The sequence below is a fragment of the Tyto alba genome, unplaced genomic scaffold (genome assembly GCF_018691265.1).
Source record: "Tyto alba isolate M040663 unplaced genomic scaffold, T.alba_DEE_v4.0 Super-Scaffold_2, whole genome shotgun sequence".
NCBI lineage: Eukaryota > Metazoa > Chordata > Aves > Strigiformes > Tytonidae > Tyto > Tyto alba.
In genome coordinates, this window is record NW_024881282.1 from 55,188,086 (window position 1) to 55,205,875 (window position 17,790).

Sequence of the window (17,790 nt, forward strand, 5' to 3'; positions counted from 1 at the left end):
TCAGTTTGGCTGAGAAATGAATCTCTAAAAAGCATGTGCTGCAATACTCATATTTTGTTGCTGTGTTTGTAAAATGTGCAACTCGGGAATGTTGCATTACAAACATTTTTGTGGATATCATGGCTTCATAAAAGAAAATTTATGGAAGGTGATGATAAACTACCTCATGCTTTATGTACATACCACAGACAACTAATACTATCCTTTTTGAAAGTAAATCTTCAAGTTAAGTCTTACATAGCAAAAGCAAATCTCTGTCTTGTTAGACAAAAAACAGTGACAAATTTCATATGTGCAATTTTAATTCACAATTTACTCAACTAAGTCAATGCATAAACCATACAATTAAAACTTGAAAAAATGTTCAGTGCCTTACAGAACCACATAGAGGGCAGCTCACCTTATGTAAAGACTGGACAGTTGCCCAGAGCTGCAAAATTGGAGAGACAGCATTTTTAGAGCCAATTTGTGACTGCACTGATTAAATTGCTAATAAGATGTTAATTTTTATAATGCATAAATACTTTGTCTCATATTTTTCTGGAATTGTGTGAGACTGTATTTCATAATAACTGAATATGTGGCATTCTAAAATTCCATAAAAATGCCTGGTATTAAATTCTATTTCTTGTGAATGTTGGAGTACAGGCAGCAGAATCTATTTTACTCAAGGCAACAAAACAGCTAGGGCTGTCTCTGATGATGCTGATACTGAATATGCATCAGGGACTGCTCACAACTGACCAGAAAAACAGTGTTTGCCAGAGATACTGCCAACTCTTTTTGTATAAACTTCAGAATTCCACAGTAGAACCATTTGCAGAAAACAAGACAATATTCATTTAAAACTATTCTCTGAGAATCACTTAAAAAGTATTACCATTCAGGCCTGAAGTCTTTTTGGCTTAGATAGCTGCAGATACACAAGAGCCTGAGTAATGAGATATGCCATAGGGTGTGACAGTGCACAAGTTTGAGTGTGTTAAGTATGAAGAAAATTAAAATCTGAAAGGTATGTTAAATGTCACATTGCCCAACAAGCAGCCTTTTGGGCTGGTTCTTGCCTGATTTTCCTGTAAGCACTATTCTGCAGTGGTTAGCATCACAGGATAGTAAGGACTGAATGGAGAAAACCATAAGGGACCATGAATGGACAACAGCAAGACCAGACCTGCTGTACCTAAGCAATGTGAAACACAGAGATTTCTCATCTGTCTCCAAAATGACAGTAAGTTTCCCCTCTTGCACACCACCCCTCAGAATGAGCCAGACACATTGGTGGGTTAAAAACTGACCATGAACAAGATGCAAACACACAGACTAAGGAGAAATATCGGTAGTTTCCTTCTCACCACCAGCATTTTAGCGCTCATTGTAACGGCACTGTGGTGAAATCACATGCTCCCTCACCAGTCCCTTAGTTTGTCACTCCTCTCCAAGGGCAACTGCTGCTTCAGCATGCTCCACAGGAATGCTCACTGTCCTCCTTCCACTCCTCCTCCCTAATTCCCCAACCTCAAAGGCTGGTGGTCTCATCTCCCCTTGTTCTAACAGCTCTAGTAACTCAAAAACACACCAGCATACAAAGTTCAAAGTAAGGAAAAACTACTCCATAACTGACTTGCTCAACACACGACTGATATTTCATGTTTCCCCTGGTGCCTTTATTTCCCTTCAGTCATCCTCACTATCTTGTATTTAAATGTATCTATATGAATATAGAGATAATTGTACGCAAATTAAAAGAGCACAATACCTTCAAAATTATTTTTAGGGCTACTCTATCAGGGCAGAGTTAAGCCATGATCATTAGAATATCACCTAATGCCTTAAATAAAGAAGTATAAACTTGGCCACTAATATTCTTACTTTTTTAAAACACTGCAGTAGCCCATGAAGTCAAAATATGCTCAAGTCCCTAATACATGTTTGCAATTTTTCTGCTTTACTCAGCTCACTTTAGATTCTTATACTGAATCCCTTTCTTCCTCTTTCATAATTTTTTTCGTGGGCAAGTTTATTTTTTAGAGTAGAAAAGTATCTTTTTCTAGTCAGATCAGATAATCTATGTGAGCCTAATTCAGTGGAACTGGGCATGTATGTGAGACTTACTGAGTATTAGGAAATAAAGGATGTTCTTCAGAGGGGAAAGGATGCTATGAGGACATTGAAAAACACAAGTGAAAAGGAAAATGAGCTTCAGTGGGGTCGTACTATTGCCTTTACTGGCATCTTAGTTTTTAATGGTATACATCTTGTGAAAGCCTGTAATTCTTAGCTTGAACTTAGCTTTGTAGTTGCATAATTACTATGCTAAGAAAAAATATGTTTCCAGCCAGCAAGAAAATGCAAGATGGCCTCCAGCTTGAAAGTTTATGATTTATGTATAGATAAATTGCTAAAAGTGTGTTATATTTGTTAGAGGTACACTCAGCTTTTCAGCCAGATTTGGACAATGATTAAAGGAGGCATTTAAAACATATAAGCAATAAATGAAGGTGTACATTATAGTGGGAACATGACAGTTGTACTTGGGTATATATTACTTTAACATATAAGCACAGCGATAAAAATATTCAGTAATTGATGAAGTAATTTTGTTTAAAGACAAGGAGATATAACCCATAGTGATTAAAGGGCATAGCATAATGTCGTTTTACTTTGCCTAGAGGGACAGCTGTGCTGGCAGAAGCTTTCACCCCTGAGGGATCAACTCTTGGCTGTAGCTTCTACCAGGGTAAAGAAAGTTTATTTTTATGGGCAGAAATCCACACAAGTCCTGCCAACTGAGGCTTCTCAGGAGACAGATAAATTTTATGCAACTCCCAGCTGGTCTAAATACCACAACAGCAGCACCTTTCCCTTACAGCTCACTTTTCTTTTTTGTGCTCTGGAGTAATCAGCTTCTTTTAAGCCACTCTGAGTGTGTCTACTTGAGATAAATATAACACTTTTAACCACCACAGGTAAAAGATTCAAATCAATGTACAGGTCCACTGTCGCTCTACAGTGGCTATTTTGTACGTGTGGGGTGTTTTTCGATGGTAATCCTAGCAGTAACACAAACCACCTCTCAAAAATCAGTCCAATGTCTGTAACAGAAATGCTCAATCTGCTCTAACATTTATGCTGCTGAATTTTAGGATTGAAATTAAAGTCACTGCTCCAACAGCACTGTGCATTCCTCCCACTTTGAGGCACAGGGGTTTTTTTAGGTAGCTCGTGCTACTATGGCTTTCTTCAGAAGCAGGGCAAAAAATGAGTCAGTGCATTGCTGGACTGCCTGAGAATTAAAGCCCAGCAGGCTGACAGCTTATATCATGTACCTTTCTTTCTTTCTCTACCTTCAAGACCTTGCATCTTCTCACTGTTGTCACCAGCCTTCCTACTCCTGCTTGAAGAATCACTGCAACACCTTCAAGACAAGAAATTACCAATTCTCTGAAGGGAAAGAAAAAAAAAAAAAAGATAAATCAAAAACCATCTTACATAAGCTATACTCTCTTTACAAGTGATAGTCTCTCGTGGTTCCCATTTGCAGTAGAAAGCAAGCAGCCCATTTCTATCCTCAGCAGGGCCCAGATAAACAGTTCTACCAAATGAAGAAATAAACAGGGATTCCCTCTGGCAAGGTCAGAGAAGCAGATGAAAATGACCCTGGGAGCACGAGTTCAACCAATTACAAAAGGTTCCATGCTCAGTGGGGTTTGGTTAAATAATTCAGGTCCAATCTTTTAGGAACACAAATATAAACCGTTCCCTTCTCAATGGGGTAACAGAAACAAACACACAAAGTTAATGAACCCAGCAGGGATTGACCAAACAGTTCAAACTCCCCTTTGGAGCAGTGAGAATAGCTATGAAGCAAACAACCTTAGCCACTTGGCACTGGAAAACAGAACTTGATCTGCTTTGGTTGTATGAGCAAAAATTTCCTTGATTACAGGAGTTTTTCATTCTTTAGGGGGCTAAATTTACTATTAGATGCTGACTAAAGAATCACCCATTCAGTTCTGACAATTCATGTGCTCAGTCAAAGCAATGGCAGTGAAATGTCTTTTCCAAGCATCTGATCCCTTTGTTTTCTTACTGGGTCCGGATTCTACATCTCCTCACACTCCTGTACTGCCAACACGCAGGTTCCCCTCTTTCAGTCTCGTACCTTCTTTCACACTTTTCTTGTATGAAACACTCTTATCCATCAGCATCCACTACTCCCTCTATGTACCTGGTCATAGAAGTGTTCCAAAGGAGTCAAGAGAGTAATACGGTAAATACATCCACATATATTTTTAGTACTCATGGCAGATCAATATAGGCTGTAAATACCATACCGGAACACTAGAACTTCCTGAAACATCAAACCAATATACCCACACTTATTCCTCCAGTGTTTTCTTTATTTTCACGTCCTAGTATGCAGCATGTTGCATATTTCTTCCTATTTTTGTATTGTTTCGTGTATTTGTATATATACATACAATTACTTCTGCTAGAAAACTGTCTACTTACTTAGGTATATTCAGTTGCCATAATGAGAAGCAAGTAGATGCCTCCTTGAGCCTACATCAGAATGCAAAATTCTCTGCTTATAAACCAACTATAACTGCTGTTCAAAGTACTTATAAAATAGGTTGTTCAGCATACAGTTATAACTTCTGATTTCATCCTGTAAGAGTGTTAGTTAGAAGAGAGGATTGATTTAAAAGTAGGATTTAAGCTTCAGTTATTAAGAGATAACAACCTACTTACCCAGGATCCAGTAACATTAAAATTAAAGATCCTAATTTAGGTGGCTAATTTAGGTTTCACAAGACTATTGTGCTGCATATAAAAACTGTTGTATTTATACACCTCAGATAAAACTGGTAAATGAGGGAAAAGTAATAAAAGATAAAAAGACAGAAAAAAATTGTAACTACCTTATTAAGGTTAAAAATATATTCTGGACCCTCAATTAAACATATCATTCAGTATTCTGTAAGAAATCTATTCTATTTGACTAGCAATTTAGGTATAATAATTTAAAAGTAAGCTTGCACATGGCAACTACAATAGCTCTGCTAATTTTTCAGGAAATAGCTACAGGAAAAAGCAATATGGCTTCATAGCTAAAATACATTTGCACTGAAAACAATACGATTTAAGTCATCATTTTAGGTATACAATATTTCAGCAATGCTAAAGTATAACCAGAAGTGCAAGCTGATTATCTAGTTAAGCAAGAACATCTTGTTTCATTAACACCTTTCTACGCTATCACATTCAGAAGAACCTATTTTAATCATGGAAACGACAGGCTTTTGTGTCCTATTAAATTACGGTCACAATATGACTGTATATTCGAGGTTGCATAGAACAATCAGCATTAGTACTAAGCATAATGGTGGAAGCCACTATTATTTTTTTAATCACAAAAATAATTCTGAGCTGGAAACCAGCAACTGGATCAACACTCCCTTGTGCTTTTGGGTGCTACTGGACACAGCCATGTACACATGACATATTCAAATTTCACACGTCAGAGCTCCTGTTTCGTGGCACACGTGAGAGGGAGCCACGTGCACACATGCAGATCAATTTAACAAACGTGTACAGTGGCATGCATTAGTGGACTGCAGGCTGCCATGAGGCTTCCCAGGGCTGTACAAGTCGTAAGTCAGGAACAATCCCCTTTTTGCCCACCCACTGCTAAAGCACCTGAACAAATCCATACTGAGAAGTCCACACTGGTTCCCACCGAGGTCAAAGGCTACCATTACTCAAGCAAATATTAATAATATTTCCAGCCTTTATTTAGTTTTACTGTGTTAAGTGTAATGTTTTTGAATGTGTTTTACATTATTTGCAAAGTGTTTCTGGAAGTCAAGATGTTCTAAACCACCAGGCTAAACAAGGACTATAAAACTCAACACTCACCTTTTCTTTTCAAAGTTGCAATATTAATGTTTGAAAATTGTATTTCCCAGTTAATTTTTTTCTCATATAAGATTTCATGTTCTTTTCTTTATTATCATCTTCTTTGATGGATATACTGGCATACACAATGGCACTGCCAAGAATGCACACCCATTTGGTGTTCAGACAACACAGCTATTTAACAACAACAAAAACCTTGCTATGGCCTACAGTTAGCACACAGAACTAATAAATGCAAAGGTCAACATTCTCTCTATTCCTTTCTCAAAAATAAAAAAGAAAAATTAAGAAAACTGAAGACAACTAAAAACCACTCTGACTGAAAAATCACAGAATCATAGAATGGTTTAGGCTGGAAGGGATCTTAAAGATCATCTAGTTCCAACCCCCCTGCCCTGGGCAGGGACACCTTCCACCAGCCCAGGGTGCTCAAAGCCCCGTCCAACCCGGCCTTGAACCCTTCCAGGGAGGGGGCAGCCACAGCTGCTCTGGGCAACCTGTGCCAGTGCCTCACCACCCTCACAGGAAATAATTTCTTTCTTAGATCTAATCTAAATCTACCCTCTTTCAGTTTACAACCATTACCCCTCGTGCTATTACTACACTCCCTGATAAAGAGTCTCCCCCCATCTTTCTTGTAGGCACCCTTTAGGTACTGGAAGGCCGCTATAAGGTCTCCCCAGAGCTTTCTCTTCTCCAGGCTGAACAACCCCAACTCTTAGCATGTCTTCATAAGGGAGGTGCTCCAGTGCCCTGGTCATCTTCATGACCTCCTCTGGACCTGATCGAGCAGGTCTATGTCCTTTTATTGGAAGCCCCAGAGCTGGTCACAGCACTGCAGGTGGGGCCTCATGAGAGTGGAGCAGAAGGGGAGAATCGCCTCCCTGGACCTGCCAGCCACATTTCTCTTGATGCAGCCCAGGACATGGTTGGCTTTCTGGCCTGTGAGTGCACATTGCTGGCTCATAGTCAGTTTTCCATCCACTAATACCCCCAAGTTCTTCTCTGCAGGCCTGCTCTCAATCCACTTATCACCCAGCCTGTGTTTGTGCTTGGGATTGCCCCGACCCATGTGCAGGACCTTGCACTTGGCCTTGTTGAACTTCATGAGGTTTGCACGGGCCCACCTCTCCAGCCTATCATGGTCCCTCTGGATGCATCCCTTCCCTCCAGCGTGACGACCACATCACACAGCTTGGTGTCATCGGCGAACTTGTCAAGGGTGCACTCAATCCCACTGTTCATGTCACCAACAAAGATGTTAAACAGCACTGGTCCCAGTACTGACCCCTGAGGAATGTCACATTGACACATTATTCTACCCCTGCTGGCTTGAAGGTATTTGCCTCTGTGAAATTCTTCAGAATAATAATATTTCCTCAGGTTAATGTTTCTTTCCCTTCTACTCTGTTTTCACCTTCTATATTTGTAATTTTTCTAAGTTTACATTTTTCCTTTACCATAATCATAACACCTGAAAGCCAGAATTAAAAAACAGCAGGGTAAAGAATGTAAACATTTGTAACTCTAAAGGTAAAAAATAGCATTAAAAAAAAAATAAATACTGGTTACTACGGGGGAGCATCATCTCTGCCATATAAAAGCTGTTCTACAAGTAAGCATGTCTCTCAGAGCTTCCAGTTTTGGTACGGAAAACCAAGTATGCTGGTAGTACGAGCAGAGCAGAATAGTGACTTGATCTTTTACCTTGACTTTTCTTATTTTAATAAATTGGGAGAAGGAAAATGCTCTCACTGAAAGGAGGAGGAGAAAAGAAGGACAGAGAAGATGGACACATGGAAGTATTTGTCTGGAAACAGATAAATCATTTTGGTAATCATTATGAGAAATAAGTACCATTTAAATGAATCAGGCAAGTCAAAGCAAGTGATTCAAAAGACAGACTAACTGAGTCTTGAGAAGCAGTCAAAAGAGTCTCTTCAGCCATTACTGGGTGTAACCCATGAGAAAATCCTTTTAACCCAATGGAACGGCACAAGAGGAAGGGAGATCAAGTTCGGACCTGGAGTCACAGAAACAGGAAATGCCAATCAAGCAACATTGACATATTCTTTGACTGAGAGAAAACCACAGTGTTTTTAGGTCTCAGTTGTAAATGCTCTTCCTGGATTTTTCTACCTCATGTGAGTTTGGCCCTTACATTAATTTGCTTTGCTTAAAAACCTCTTTCACTATTATAATATAGTTAAAACTGAGACAGGCCATGCACAGCTCTCATAATGCCCTAGTGTTGTTATGTATGAATGAGGAAATAAGCTAAATTGAAATAAAGCACCCTCATACCCAGCATAACTACATCAAAACATCTCTTTTTAGATAACTACATCAGGAAAACATGAGAACAAAAACTACCTTATGCCTCTAGCCAACATAATTATATCTGCACATGAACAAGAAAACAGGATCTCCTTTTTTCTTATTCTTCACAAATACAATGCATACTTCATGCTTTGTAAATGCAGGCTATTATAGCATATTCTTTTCTACCTGTTTTCCTTAAATATACAACACAGAGGTCTCAAAATACACAAGTTTTTTTCACTCCTTGCTAAAATCTGGTGTTGTGGCTTATAAACATTGGCTATTGAGTCCCCTGATTTGCCTTTTGTAGTGTTATCGAGAAAGGAAAAAGGCTGCCTAATGGAAGATAGCAAGTTAGGACCCCTGTGTGATACAAAGAATAGAGATCTTATAAATTCCTAAGGGCAGAAAGGAAGCCGTTAATTTAACACTATATACAAATTATTATAAAGATGTACAGCTTAAAAAGGGTTTGGTAACGGGATGATAGACCCATTTCCTTCTTCAGCTTCCATGAACAATTTCTCTCCACAGTCTGTTCTCTTCTCTTCACCAGCTCCCAGATGCACCCCTTGCTCGGCTATCTTGAATCACCATCCTAGGCACCTTTCTTCTGCCTCTGAAATCAGTCTTCAGTTCCAGTTTGCAATTTACAGCTCACCAATTTCCATTTCTGAGAGCACAGGGTCAAGTACCCAGTTTCAGACCCAAATCCATCCCTGGCAAAAAAGCAGTTAACTTCTAGAAAAGTTTTGTTCAGTGGAGAGTGTACTCAGCAAAGGCAGAATTGTCAAGGAATTTAACATGTAAAATTCCAAATGTTAAGAAATCAGACACCTACATTCCCATGGGGAGCTTATTTGCGTCATTAAGCTGTTCTTTTTTCTTTTTTGAACCTGCCCTGAGGGCCATATTAAGAATGCAAACTATAGGAGCTCAATTTAGTAATCACAACTCCTATGGCATTTTAATTCAATGAAATGGCAAACTGTTGAGACGTCCCACATTTTAAGGTTTCCAATTTCTACCTCTCAATAAGGTCAGCAGAGAAAAGCATCTATGTCTCTCAGAAGCCAAGTTGTTATAGTTGGAAGTTTGAACAAAGTCCTGTGTCACTTAAAAAATTCTAACCTTCACCACTAAATATTTATATTATTATCACAGAAATTTGAAAAAAAAAATGTCACAAACCACTTGATTTCTGACGTTAAAAAACCCACTCTAATACAATTGATTTCAAAAGCATATGCTGAAAGTGAGTGCATTTCTGTATCTGCAATAATAATCAAATACATTACAGTAAGAACTGATTTTGTTTTAAAAAATCAAATATGCATTTTGCATGTATCTTTTTGCCATTTTTGTCAGCTCAGAAATGGTAAGTTATTTTTTATTCATTTCTTCATGTGTTTTTAGTACTGTAAAATACATTTTTTTCTCAGTATTTCTTGAATTCAGAAAACAAGCACTGAGAAGTACAAGTCTGAAGTTGACACTATGAGTTTGAAACTAATACAAGAGACAAACTATGACTGCATCTTTGTCTCCTTTTTGTTTGTACCACTGACTGAAAGAGTGTCTAAGTGATGAGTGACAAGCATGAATGCTAAAATCTTAATTAGTCTATTTCTGTGAGATAAAAATCATTTCTATCTTTTGGGATGATGCAGGGTTGTTCTGTGACTGATTTTACTGATTTCTATCGCATGGAACACATGCAAAAGGCAACATACATCATTGCACTGTCATTACCACCACAGTAGTGACAGAAAATGAACAAAGATCTTTGACACCAAACACATTTCGAACACCATTAAAACTCTTTGTCATATGAGCTGTCCCTAAGGGCCAAACTTGGGAGTACTGCCAAAAGTTTGCTGTCACTATGGCCATACAATGGGAGGGCACTACATGATGGTCATGCCTGAAGCTGCAGCAGCAGTCTGCTGGCAGGTGTGGGAAGATGAGCTATTCTAAAGGATCAGAACTTTTAAAAATGCATAAAGACAAGAAAAGCCATGAAGTAAAAAAGGTGTTCTGAGCTGTCTTCTGCGCAACATGCTTTCTGAATGTTCCCACAGCACCTTGATCTTCCCCTACAACCGAGTTCTCCACTGGAAAAACTTAAAGAGAGATAAAATTGAAATAACTACCAAGCTTGCTGTCAAAACAACTTGAAAGTATTCTTTTGGGGGGTACAAATGTTCAGGCTGGAAGAAAGCAAACACTGTTTAAACAATCCTGCACCTTTGGGCAACTCCAGTACATAGAGTTTTATGCTCTGACCATTAAAACCAGATGCTGCCATTATCTTTCACAGTAGCCATATGAAAAGAATGTCAAATCCACCTATTCTGAAATATTCTAACTTCTATAATGTTTGGGCTTTCTGCAGTTTGCCAACAGCTGACTTAAAAGTACAAGTTTCCTACAGTCTAAACTTATTAGTTAATTCTATATAATTTACATTATTATTCAGAGCACTGCTTTCTTGTTGGGTGGCACTGAAATACAACACTTCACATTCAGTAATCATGACATGAAGTTAAAAGAAAATGCATCAACAGCTAAATTAAAAAAAAAAAAAATCAGGCTTAAGTTTGTTCTCTAGTGCTTCCTGATTTTGTAACTTAACAATAATTCCATTTCTTAAGATCGTAAGTATTGCAACCACAAAGGAAAATAGTTTATCATGCTAAGGACCCATTCTTTTCCATTAAATTTCCTCTTTCATCTTTTAATAGCCCTAGTTATGTCAATATCCATTTGGAAATGCTTATTCAATTTTTATCAGCAAATGCTCTTAATGCACACTTCTGACTACATAGTACTGGAAGTGCCATGAGACAAGAAGGCACCATGTCCCAAAAATAAAAAAATATTAGCATGCAACTGGGGTCTTGAGCTTGAAGATAACAAATAAAGGAACTACTCAAAGACACTGCATAAAGTAAAGTTAAAAATATAATCAACAAAACAACAAGCTGATGATGATGAATCTCCCCCTTCAGACACAAATATTATGAATTAAACATCTTGAGATTGCAATGAAAAAAATTAAACTCCATCTAGACTGTCAGCCACCATGACCTGGTTAGTGAGACATCTGCTTTTCAATGAAAGCTTAACATTATTTCGGTTACTTGACTGTAAGACCAAGAGCTCTAAGAAGTACTGGAAATATGTAACAGATTGTAAATCCAAATAGAGGTTCCCAGTCTGTTTGTCCAACATCCTCTATTCCTCACGTGGGATGGAATGGAATATTATCTCCTTACTCCTCTATTCCAATTAGTTTTGGTTGAATACCACAAACTTCTCTTTAAATGTTCCAAGATTCACAATAAAATTATGAAAGTTGGCACAGCAGTTCACAAATATATGCAAGTTGAGGAATGCAGGTTTGGACTGAGATGCGTATGTGGGACACAGACCTTTTCTCACTTCCATTTGACACATAAAACAGTTGGCCGATGAGGTCCTGTTTTCCTACGTAAGCTCCTCCTTGATCCTGTGCAAACATTAGGCCATATACATTACATGAACACACGCAGAAACTGGTAAAGTACTCTATCAATGAATAATGGCTCTGAGCTAACCCTTTTTGAATAAATATCAAAAGCGAGTTACATTTTCATAATCATATCAACCTTGAAGCATAAAATTAATTTAAGAGCACAGATGATTAGTGTAGCCCCAGACCATTCTTGTTTTCTTGAGCCTAGCATAAGCAAATGGACAGCTTTAACACTGGCAAATGGTGTAAGAGATACAATTAATTGAGAACTATCTTCAGACATCATATTTGCTAAAGCAAACATCTACTCAAGTAAAATTCAAACCTCCACAAGCATCCTATCATGTTGCAATAGGAAAAAAGAAGCAGGTGAGCAGTAATCTCTTTTCTTGAACTAGAAGGGGTCCAATAATAACCAGTTACTGGAAGCAAAACCATCTGCTCATCATAAAAATAGGATAAAATAATTTACTTAAGAAACAAAGGATTCCAAAGAGGATTTTTTTCCTAAAATGTAGAAAAACAATGTGTGCCAAAGAGAGAGAGAGAGAAGTATGACATAGTGAACCAAATCCAAGAAAGAAGAGTAATGAAGGAAAAACATTTTAAAAAACATCATCTTGAGATTCAAGAAGTGCTCTTTTCTCTCCCTTAACTTGCCTGTCCGTAAACAACATCATCTCCTTTAAGGTTGCCCAAAGGATCTTCTACCTCCATAAAACTTGGATTATAGAATGAGGATTTTGCCATAGCAAGAGCTGAGTGAGCTTAAATCCAATATATACTCCAGAGAAGTGACAGATGGAGTTAGATTAAAGAGCTGGAAGGAGACTTTTTTTATATGCTATTAATGATGCATTAATTTACACCAAAAATTGCTGAAACAGAACTCCGCCTCTCTTCAGTGGAGCTGCAGAGCAACAATGTTTAACTACACCCTATTTCTTTGATATTCCCTTTGTAATATTTCAAAGTCTCCCCCTTTACATGTAAAATAACTGTTCAGATCAGTTGTATCACTACATAATCTAAAGATTTTTCCTATCCATAAAATGTGTGAATCTAGTTTTCGGCCATCCATGAAGTCCACAGTTGATGTTTAGGCTATTCCACATCTCCATCATATAAATAAAATGAGGCTGTTTTCATTAACCAAAATTACTTACTGCTGCTGTGAAAGAAAATCTATAACCTCCAGCCACCACTTGCCTATTCAAAATGAATTAGGTATTTTGCTCTGAAACCACGTACATTGTAAACACTATGTTGCAAACTAAGCTAGCTGGGCCCTTACAGGTACATGAAGTTACAGTTATATAAATTGCACATATAATAGAAAAATCTGGAGTGTATTTTCTTCTCTGAATTTATTCTACCATATGGAAGGAGTAGATATTCAGCACATATTCTCAAGGAAGATATTCAAAGTTAGCAGGCAATAATGGAAGGAGAGAGAAGGGAGCTATCTTTAAAAGTGAGAAGGGAATCACTTATACATTATTCCCAGATTTAATACTTGTACATAAAAGCATTTACCACTTTTATTGAACTATTTGTCAGTTTTCTGCTTCCTTTAAATATCAGTCTACATCCCTCTGTCTTGAAGACTAACTTTCATATCATGATTCATCTAGATAGAGCTGAGGCAATATTTTGTTGGCTCGATTGGTGTGCTGTTAAGTTTATGGGCCTATTCCTGCAATGGAAGCTGCAAGCACCTACTTCATTACTATTTGATAAGTAACTTGAGAGCCACAGATGGATGTCACTATGGAAACACGAGTGATTATTATAGAGACCTATGAAACAAGAATGGACACCTCCATGAGGCATCAGCTTCCTTCAGTTTATTTCTTTTTCCCAAAACAGCTTTCAATAATAATTTCAGTAAGACCCCTTTACAGAAAGCTCAGGCTGGTGTCCGAAAAAACAGCTATCTCTAAGTGTTATTCTGTTTCGTCTGGTTTTCCTATCCACCTGACTGGAAAAGCAGTGGAGAACCTGTGTCAGTCCTGCAGAGGTAACGTGCCCTCCCAGGGGTACCAGGGGACACTCTGGTCTCTGAAATGTGTACAGGACAACTTCTCAGTCTCTTCTAAGATTGCTTCAGTGTCTTGTAGGGGCCACTTCAACAACCACAAACCCAGGACACGGAGGTCTCCGTGGGCGCAAAGAACTCCTTTTCTCTCAGGACGATTGCCCCTCGCCGGAGAGACTCTCCAGACCACTCCTTTCAATGAACTGGAGTCCACCACGTGCTACCAGAGGGCGAGTAAACAGAAGGATGGAGAAGGAGCATTTTCCTACCTCTGGTACCAGTTACACCGGGAGCTCAGTACACAACCACTAACTAAAGACAGCAATGTCTGAAGATAATAATGCCAGAATTGTCGGGCTCAGAGAAGCCCGGAGCAGGGCAACCAGCGCTGCACCTGCTATGGTGCAGCAGAGGGACCACTCAGACCCACCTTCCCCAAGGTCATCTCGACCACTGAGCTGTGACATCAGCGCTTCTTGCCAGGCCCCTTTCTGCTGACGGCAGGCGGGGGGGGTGGGGGAGAGGGGGAGGAGGGCAGCACGGTTTTCGCTTTGCTGCGGCTGCCGCCGCCGCTCCCCGCCCACACTTCCCAGAGGAGCTGCCCCCCCCTACCCCCCGGCGCTGGGGCTCCCCGAGACCCCGGCTCCGCTCGGGGCGGGCGGGGCGGCAGCGCCCGAGGACGGGGTGGGGGGGGCGGGAGGCGGCCGCGGCTCCGCCGCCCCGCGGGGATGCGCGCAGCGGCGCGGGGGCGGGATCGCGCCGCGCCCCCTCCGCCCTCCCTCCCCACGACGGAGCCGCGGCCTCAGCCCGGCCCCGCCGCCCGGCCCCGCTGTCAGAACCGGGCGCCCGCAGGGCAGTGGGGCTGCGCTCGCTGCGGGGCGGGCGGCGCCTCCCCGCATGGCTGCTTTGATACCGGGGGGGGGGGGGGGGGGCGGCGGCTGCGCCCTGCGCGGCGTCTGTCCGTCCGTCCATCCATCCATCTCTCCCTCCTTGCGTGGGCGGCGGCTGGTGTGTGTGTGTGACTGACAGGGCGGCGCGCACAGCGCGGGGGCAGCCGCCCCCCCGCAGCCAGCCGGGGGCCACGCCGGCGCGCCCCGGCTGCGGCGGCCCCTTCTCCGTCCCCCGGAGCACCCCCCCCGCCCCGGGCGGGGGCGACTTCAGCGGCCTCGCTGCTCCTCCTCCTCCTCCCTCCTGGCGGGTAGGTTACGTTACCTGGTCTCTAGCTCAGGCTGGATCTAATCCCGCTGCCGCCGCCGGCTCCTCTCCCTGCCGCGGGGGTGAGTGGGGTAATTAATTTATTTATTTCCCATGAGGTGTCCTCGGCAGCGGCGGGAGAGCCCGGGCCGGGCGACAGGGAGAGAGGCCCGGGTGCCGCTGTCCCGGGGGTGCTGCCGGGGAGCGGCCGAGGCGCTTCAGCACCGGCGCGGGGGGGCGGGGGCTGCGGAGGAGACGCCTCCCGGGCTGCCCAACCCGGCTCCGCGGGGCCGGCGGGGGCGCGGCGCCCGGCCCGGGAAGACGGAGCCGGCGCGGGAGGAGCCGGGACGGAGCGAACGGGGGAGCGCCGGGCCCCCGCGCCCGCCGGGGCGAGGCGTGAGCCCTCCCCGCCCGCCCGGGGCCGCCGGGCGCGGATCCGTCCCCCCCACTTCGCTCGGTGGCGCGGCCGGGGCGGTGTGCGCGTCCCGGGGAACGGAAGGGCACGGAGAGCCCCCCCCCCGGGCTCGTTCACTTCACTCCTGGCAGCGCAAGACGCGTCCGTCAGCCCCCGGCCCCGCTCCGCTGCAGGGCTGAGGATGCCAAAGTATTTCGCACTAGAAGGCTGTTTGCGCTCTCTCTTCCACGGAAAGGGCACCAAAAGGCGGATCGGTTTGCTCGTGTTGGGGAAAAATAAATAAATAAATAAATTCACAGAGATCTTTTTGTGCTAAACGTGGGAACTTCGCGTCTTCTGAAGCAGAACTGCACGTCGGCCAGCAGGCAATGAGTTGCTGATTGAAATCTTGGGCACCTTTTGCTCTGAGCCCTTTTTCTTGCCCTTAAGAATGAAAAAAATGTAAGAACTCTTGTTTACATATTATGAACATATTTATGAAAGTGACCACTAAATTCTCTAGAAATTCTGTCCATAAGGCTAAAATCCTGTAGGGAAATAAATACAACATAATCATATAATTGCATAATTAAAGCCTTTACCATAATGCCTATTCTCATGAGTAAAAGTTGCCCATTATGTGCAACGTTTGAAGTAGTGTGAGGAGGCTGGAGTAATTGCGGTTGTTGACATTATGTTGCAAAACATGTACAAAAGTAATTGTGGTTATCATGTGATTTTTTTTTTTTTTTTTACACTTTATTATATGTACTTTGCTTAGCAGGAACTTTATGAACAGGATCTTGGCTGATGTGTTATGAACTGAGGCTGCCTGTGTATGGACAGGAGGAGAGAGAACTTGTGTTGTAGTTGGGGATATTTCAGTTTTCCGAGCTGCTGGTGAAGGAAGGAAGAACTTGATAGGGTTGTCTGTTTATTTTCTATTAATAGAATTTGAATCCCTTAACTAGCATCAGCCAAAATGAACAAAAGACTTTGAAAAATAATCTGGAAAGGAGCATGGCACCCCTCAAAAAAGCTGCAGCATGAGTGGCAATACCTATCACATATCAAAGAATCCATCCACAGAGGACTGCCATCTTGAAGCACAAATTCATAGAAATAGGGTTTCTTTGCCTGCATTGCTTATGAATTTGTTTGCTTATGTGAGAAGTTTTAGGAATTATTTTGTGTTTTAAACTATAACCATTAAGCCAGAAGACACAGACCCAGAAGCCTCAGTAATGTAACATTTTATGATTCCTTCTTTCTTTAGGATATTATTCTTAAAATTTTTGTGTATCATCTGCTTCCCCTCCAAGTTCTTCAGATTCAGGAGAAAATACTTTGTCATGTGTTTGTAAAGCAGCCAGGTCACTACAGTCTCTGGGAAAATTCTGTGGTGTTGTCACAAGGAGCAGTAAGTAGCTCACTGGTAGAGAGAGCAAACGCTTTTATTCCTGAAACAGACCGAACAGTTTAGAGTAATTTCAGTGACACATAAGCTAAGTAATACTTAAGTTATGTACCTGACTCCAGGGACATTATTAGGAGCAAACATCCATGAGGACTGCCAGGGCAGCTCGTGGAAGTCACAGTTGCATTCATTTAGGTAGCAGTGTCAGCCACCTCCCGTGCAGTCGTGTGGAAGGAGCCTGTGCCCAGCATCCCCACAGTCACCATGTCTGTGCTGGCAACAGGTTGCACTACAGGCTTTGGAAAACCAATTGGCACTCGAGAGGGGCCCATGAAGCCAAGCGGAGGGGAGAGCAAACACCAAGCAGCAACTTGGGCATACAAGCACAGGAGGCTTGGGTACAAACGCCCATGGTCAAACTCACCATCACTTCCAGTCAGGCACACAATTACAGGATTAAAAATGTATAAATTAGGATGAAATCGCATGTAAGACCTTTGATTTCATCACTAGCAGCTTCTCTACTGAAGTTGTATACTTGGCATTACTGTTAAGGTCTCTTCCAAATTCAAACACTTTGTGTGGCCTGAAGAAAGTCATAGGCCTTATAGGACCTCAGACAGTTCCTTTAAAATGCAGAGCATGGCCATGGCTACATTGTCTTTTACAGTGAAATATTAAGGCTTGCATACTGTTTTATAGAATATCAGGAGAGTGATTTTCAAAGAGAACTGGAAAATAAATACATGAAGATAGAAATGGTAACTGTTTTTCATTGCACAGTTCTATTTCTTATACTGGCGTGCCTTAACTAGAATAAATATATAGTTATATAGATATAAATACAGAATTTTTTTATTTATAAGTGTACACAATATATAGTACAGACAATAAATTTTATTGAGTGATATATGTGATAAGGTGTATCATATACCCAATATTTGCTGTACTACATAGTATGTACTTCACGCTATGTATAAAAGTGCTAC

The 17,790-nt window shown here is 41.5% G+C and overlaps 1 protein-coding gene across 2 annotated transcripts in view; it reads right to left on the reverse strand.

Annotated features, from left to right (window-relative positions):
• The window catches only part of SLC16A7 (solute carrier family 16 member 7), an 86,676-nt gene extending 71,585 nt beyond the window's left edge, over positions 1–15,091 (reverse strand). The window contains exons 1-2 of one of the 2 annotated variants that reach the window (XM_032999802.2): positions 15,009–15,091; positions 3,327–3,441 (exon numbers count right to left, since the gene is read on the reverse strand). The gene's annotated coding sequence lies outside the window, so the exon portion shown is untranslated. The remainder of the gene's footprint in view (positions 1–3,326; positions 3,442–15,008) is intronic. The other variant, XM_032999801.2, reaches the window with a different exon arrangement.
• Positions 15,092–17,790: the final 2,699 nt, after the last annotated feature.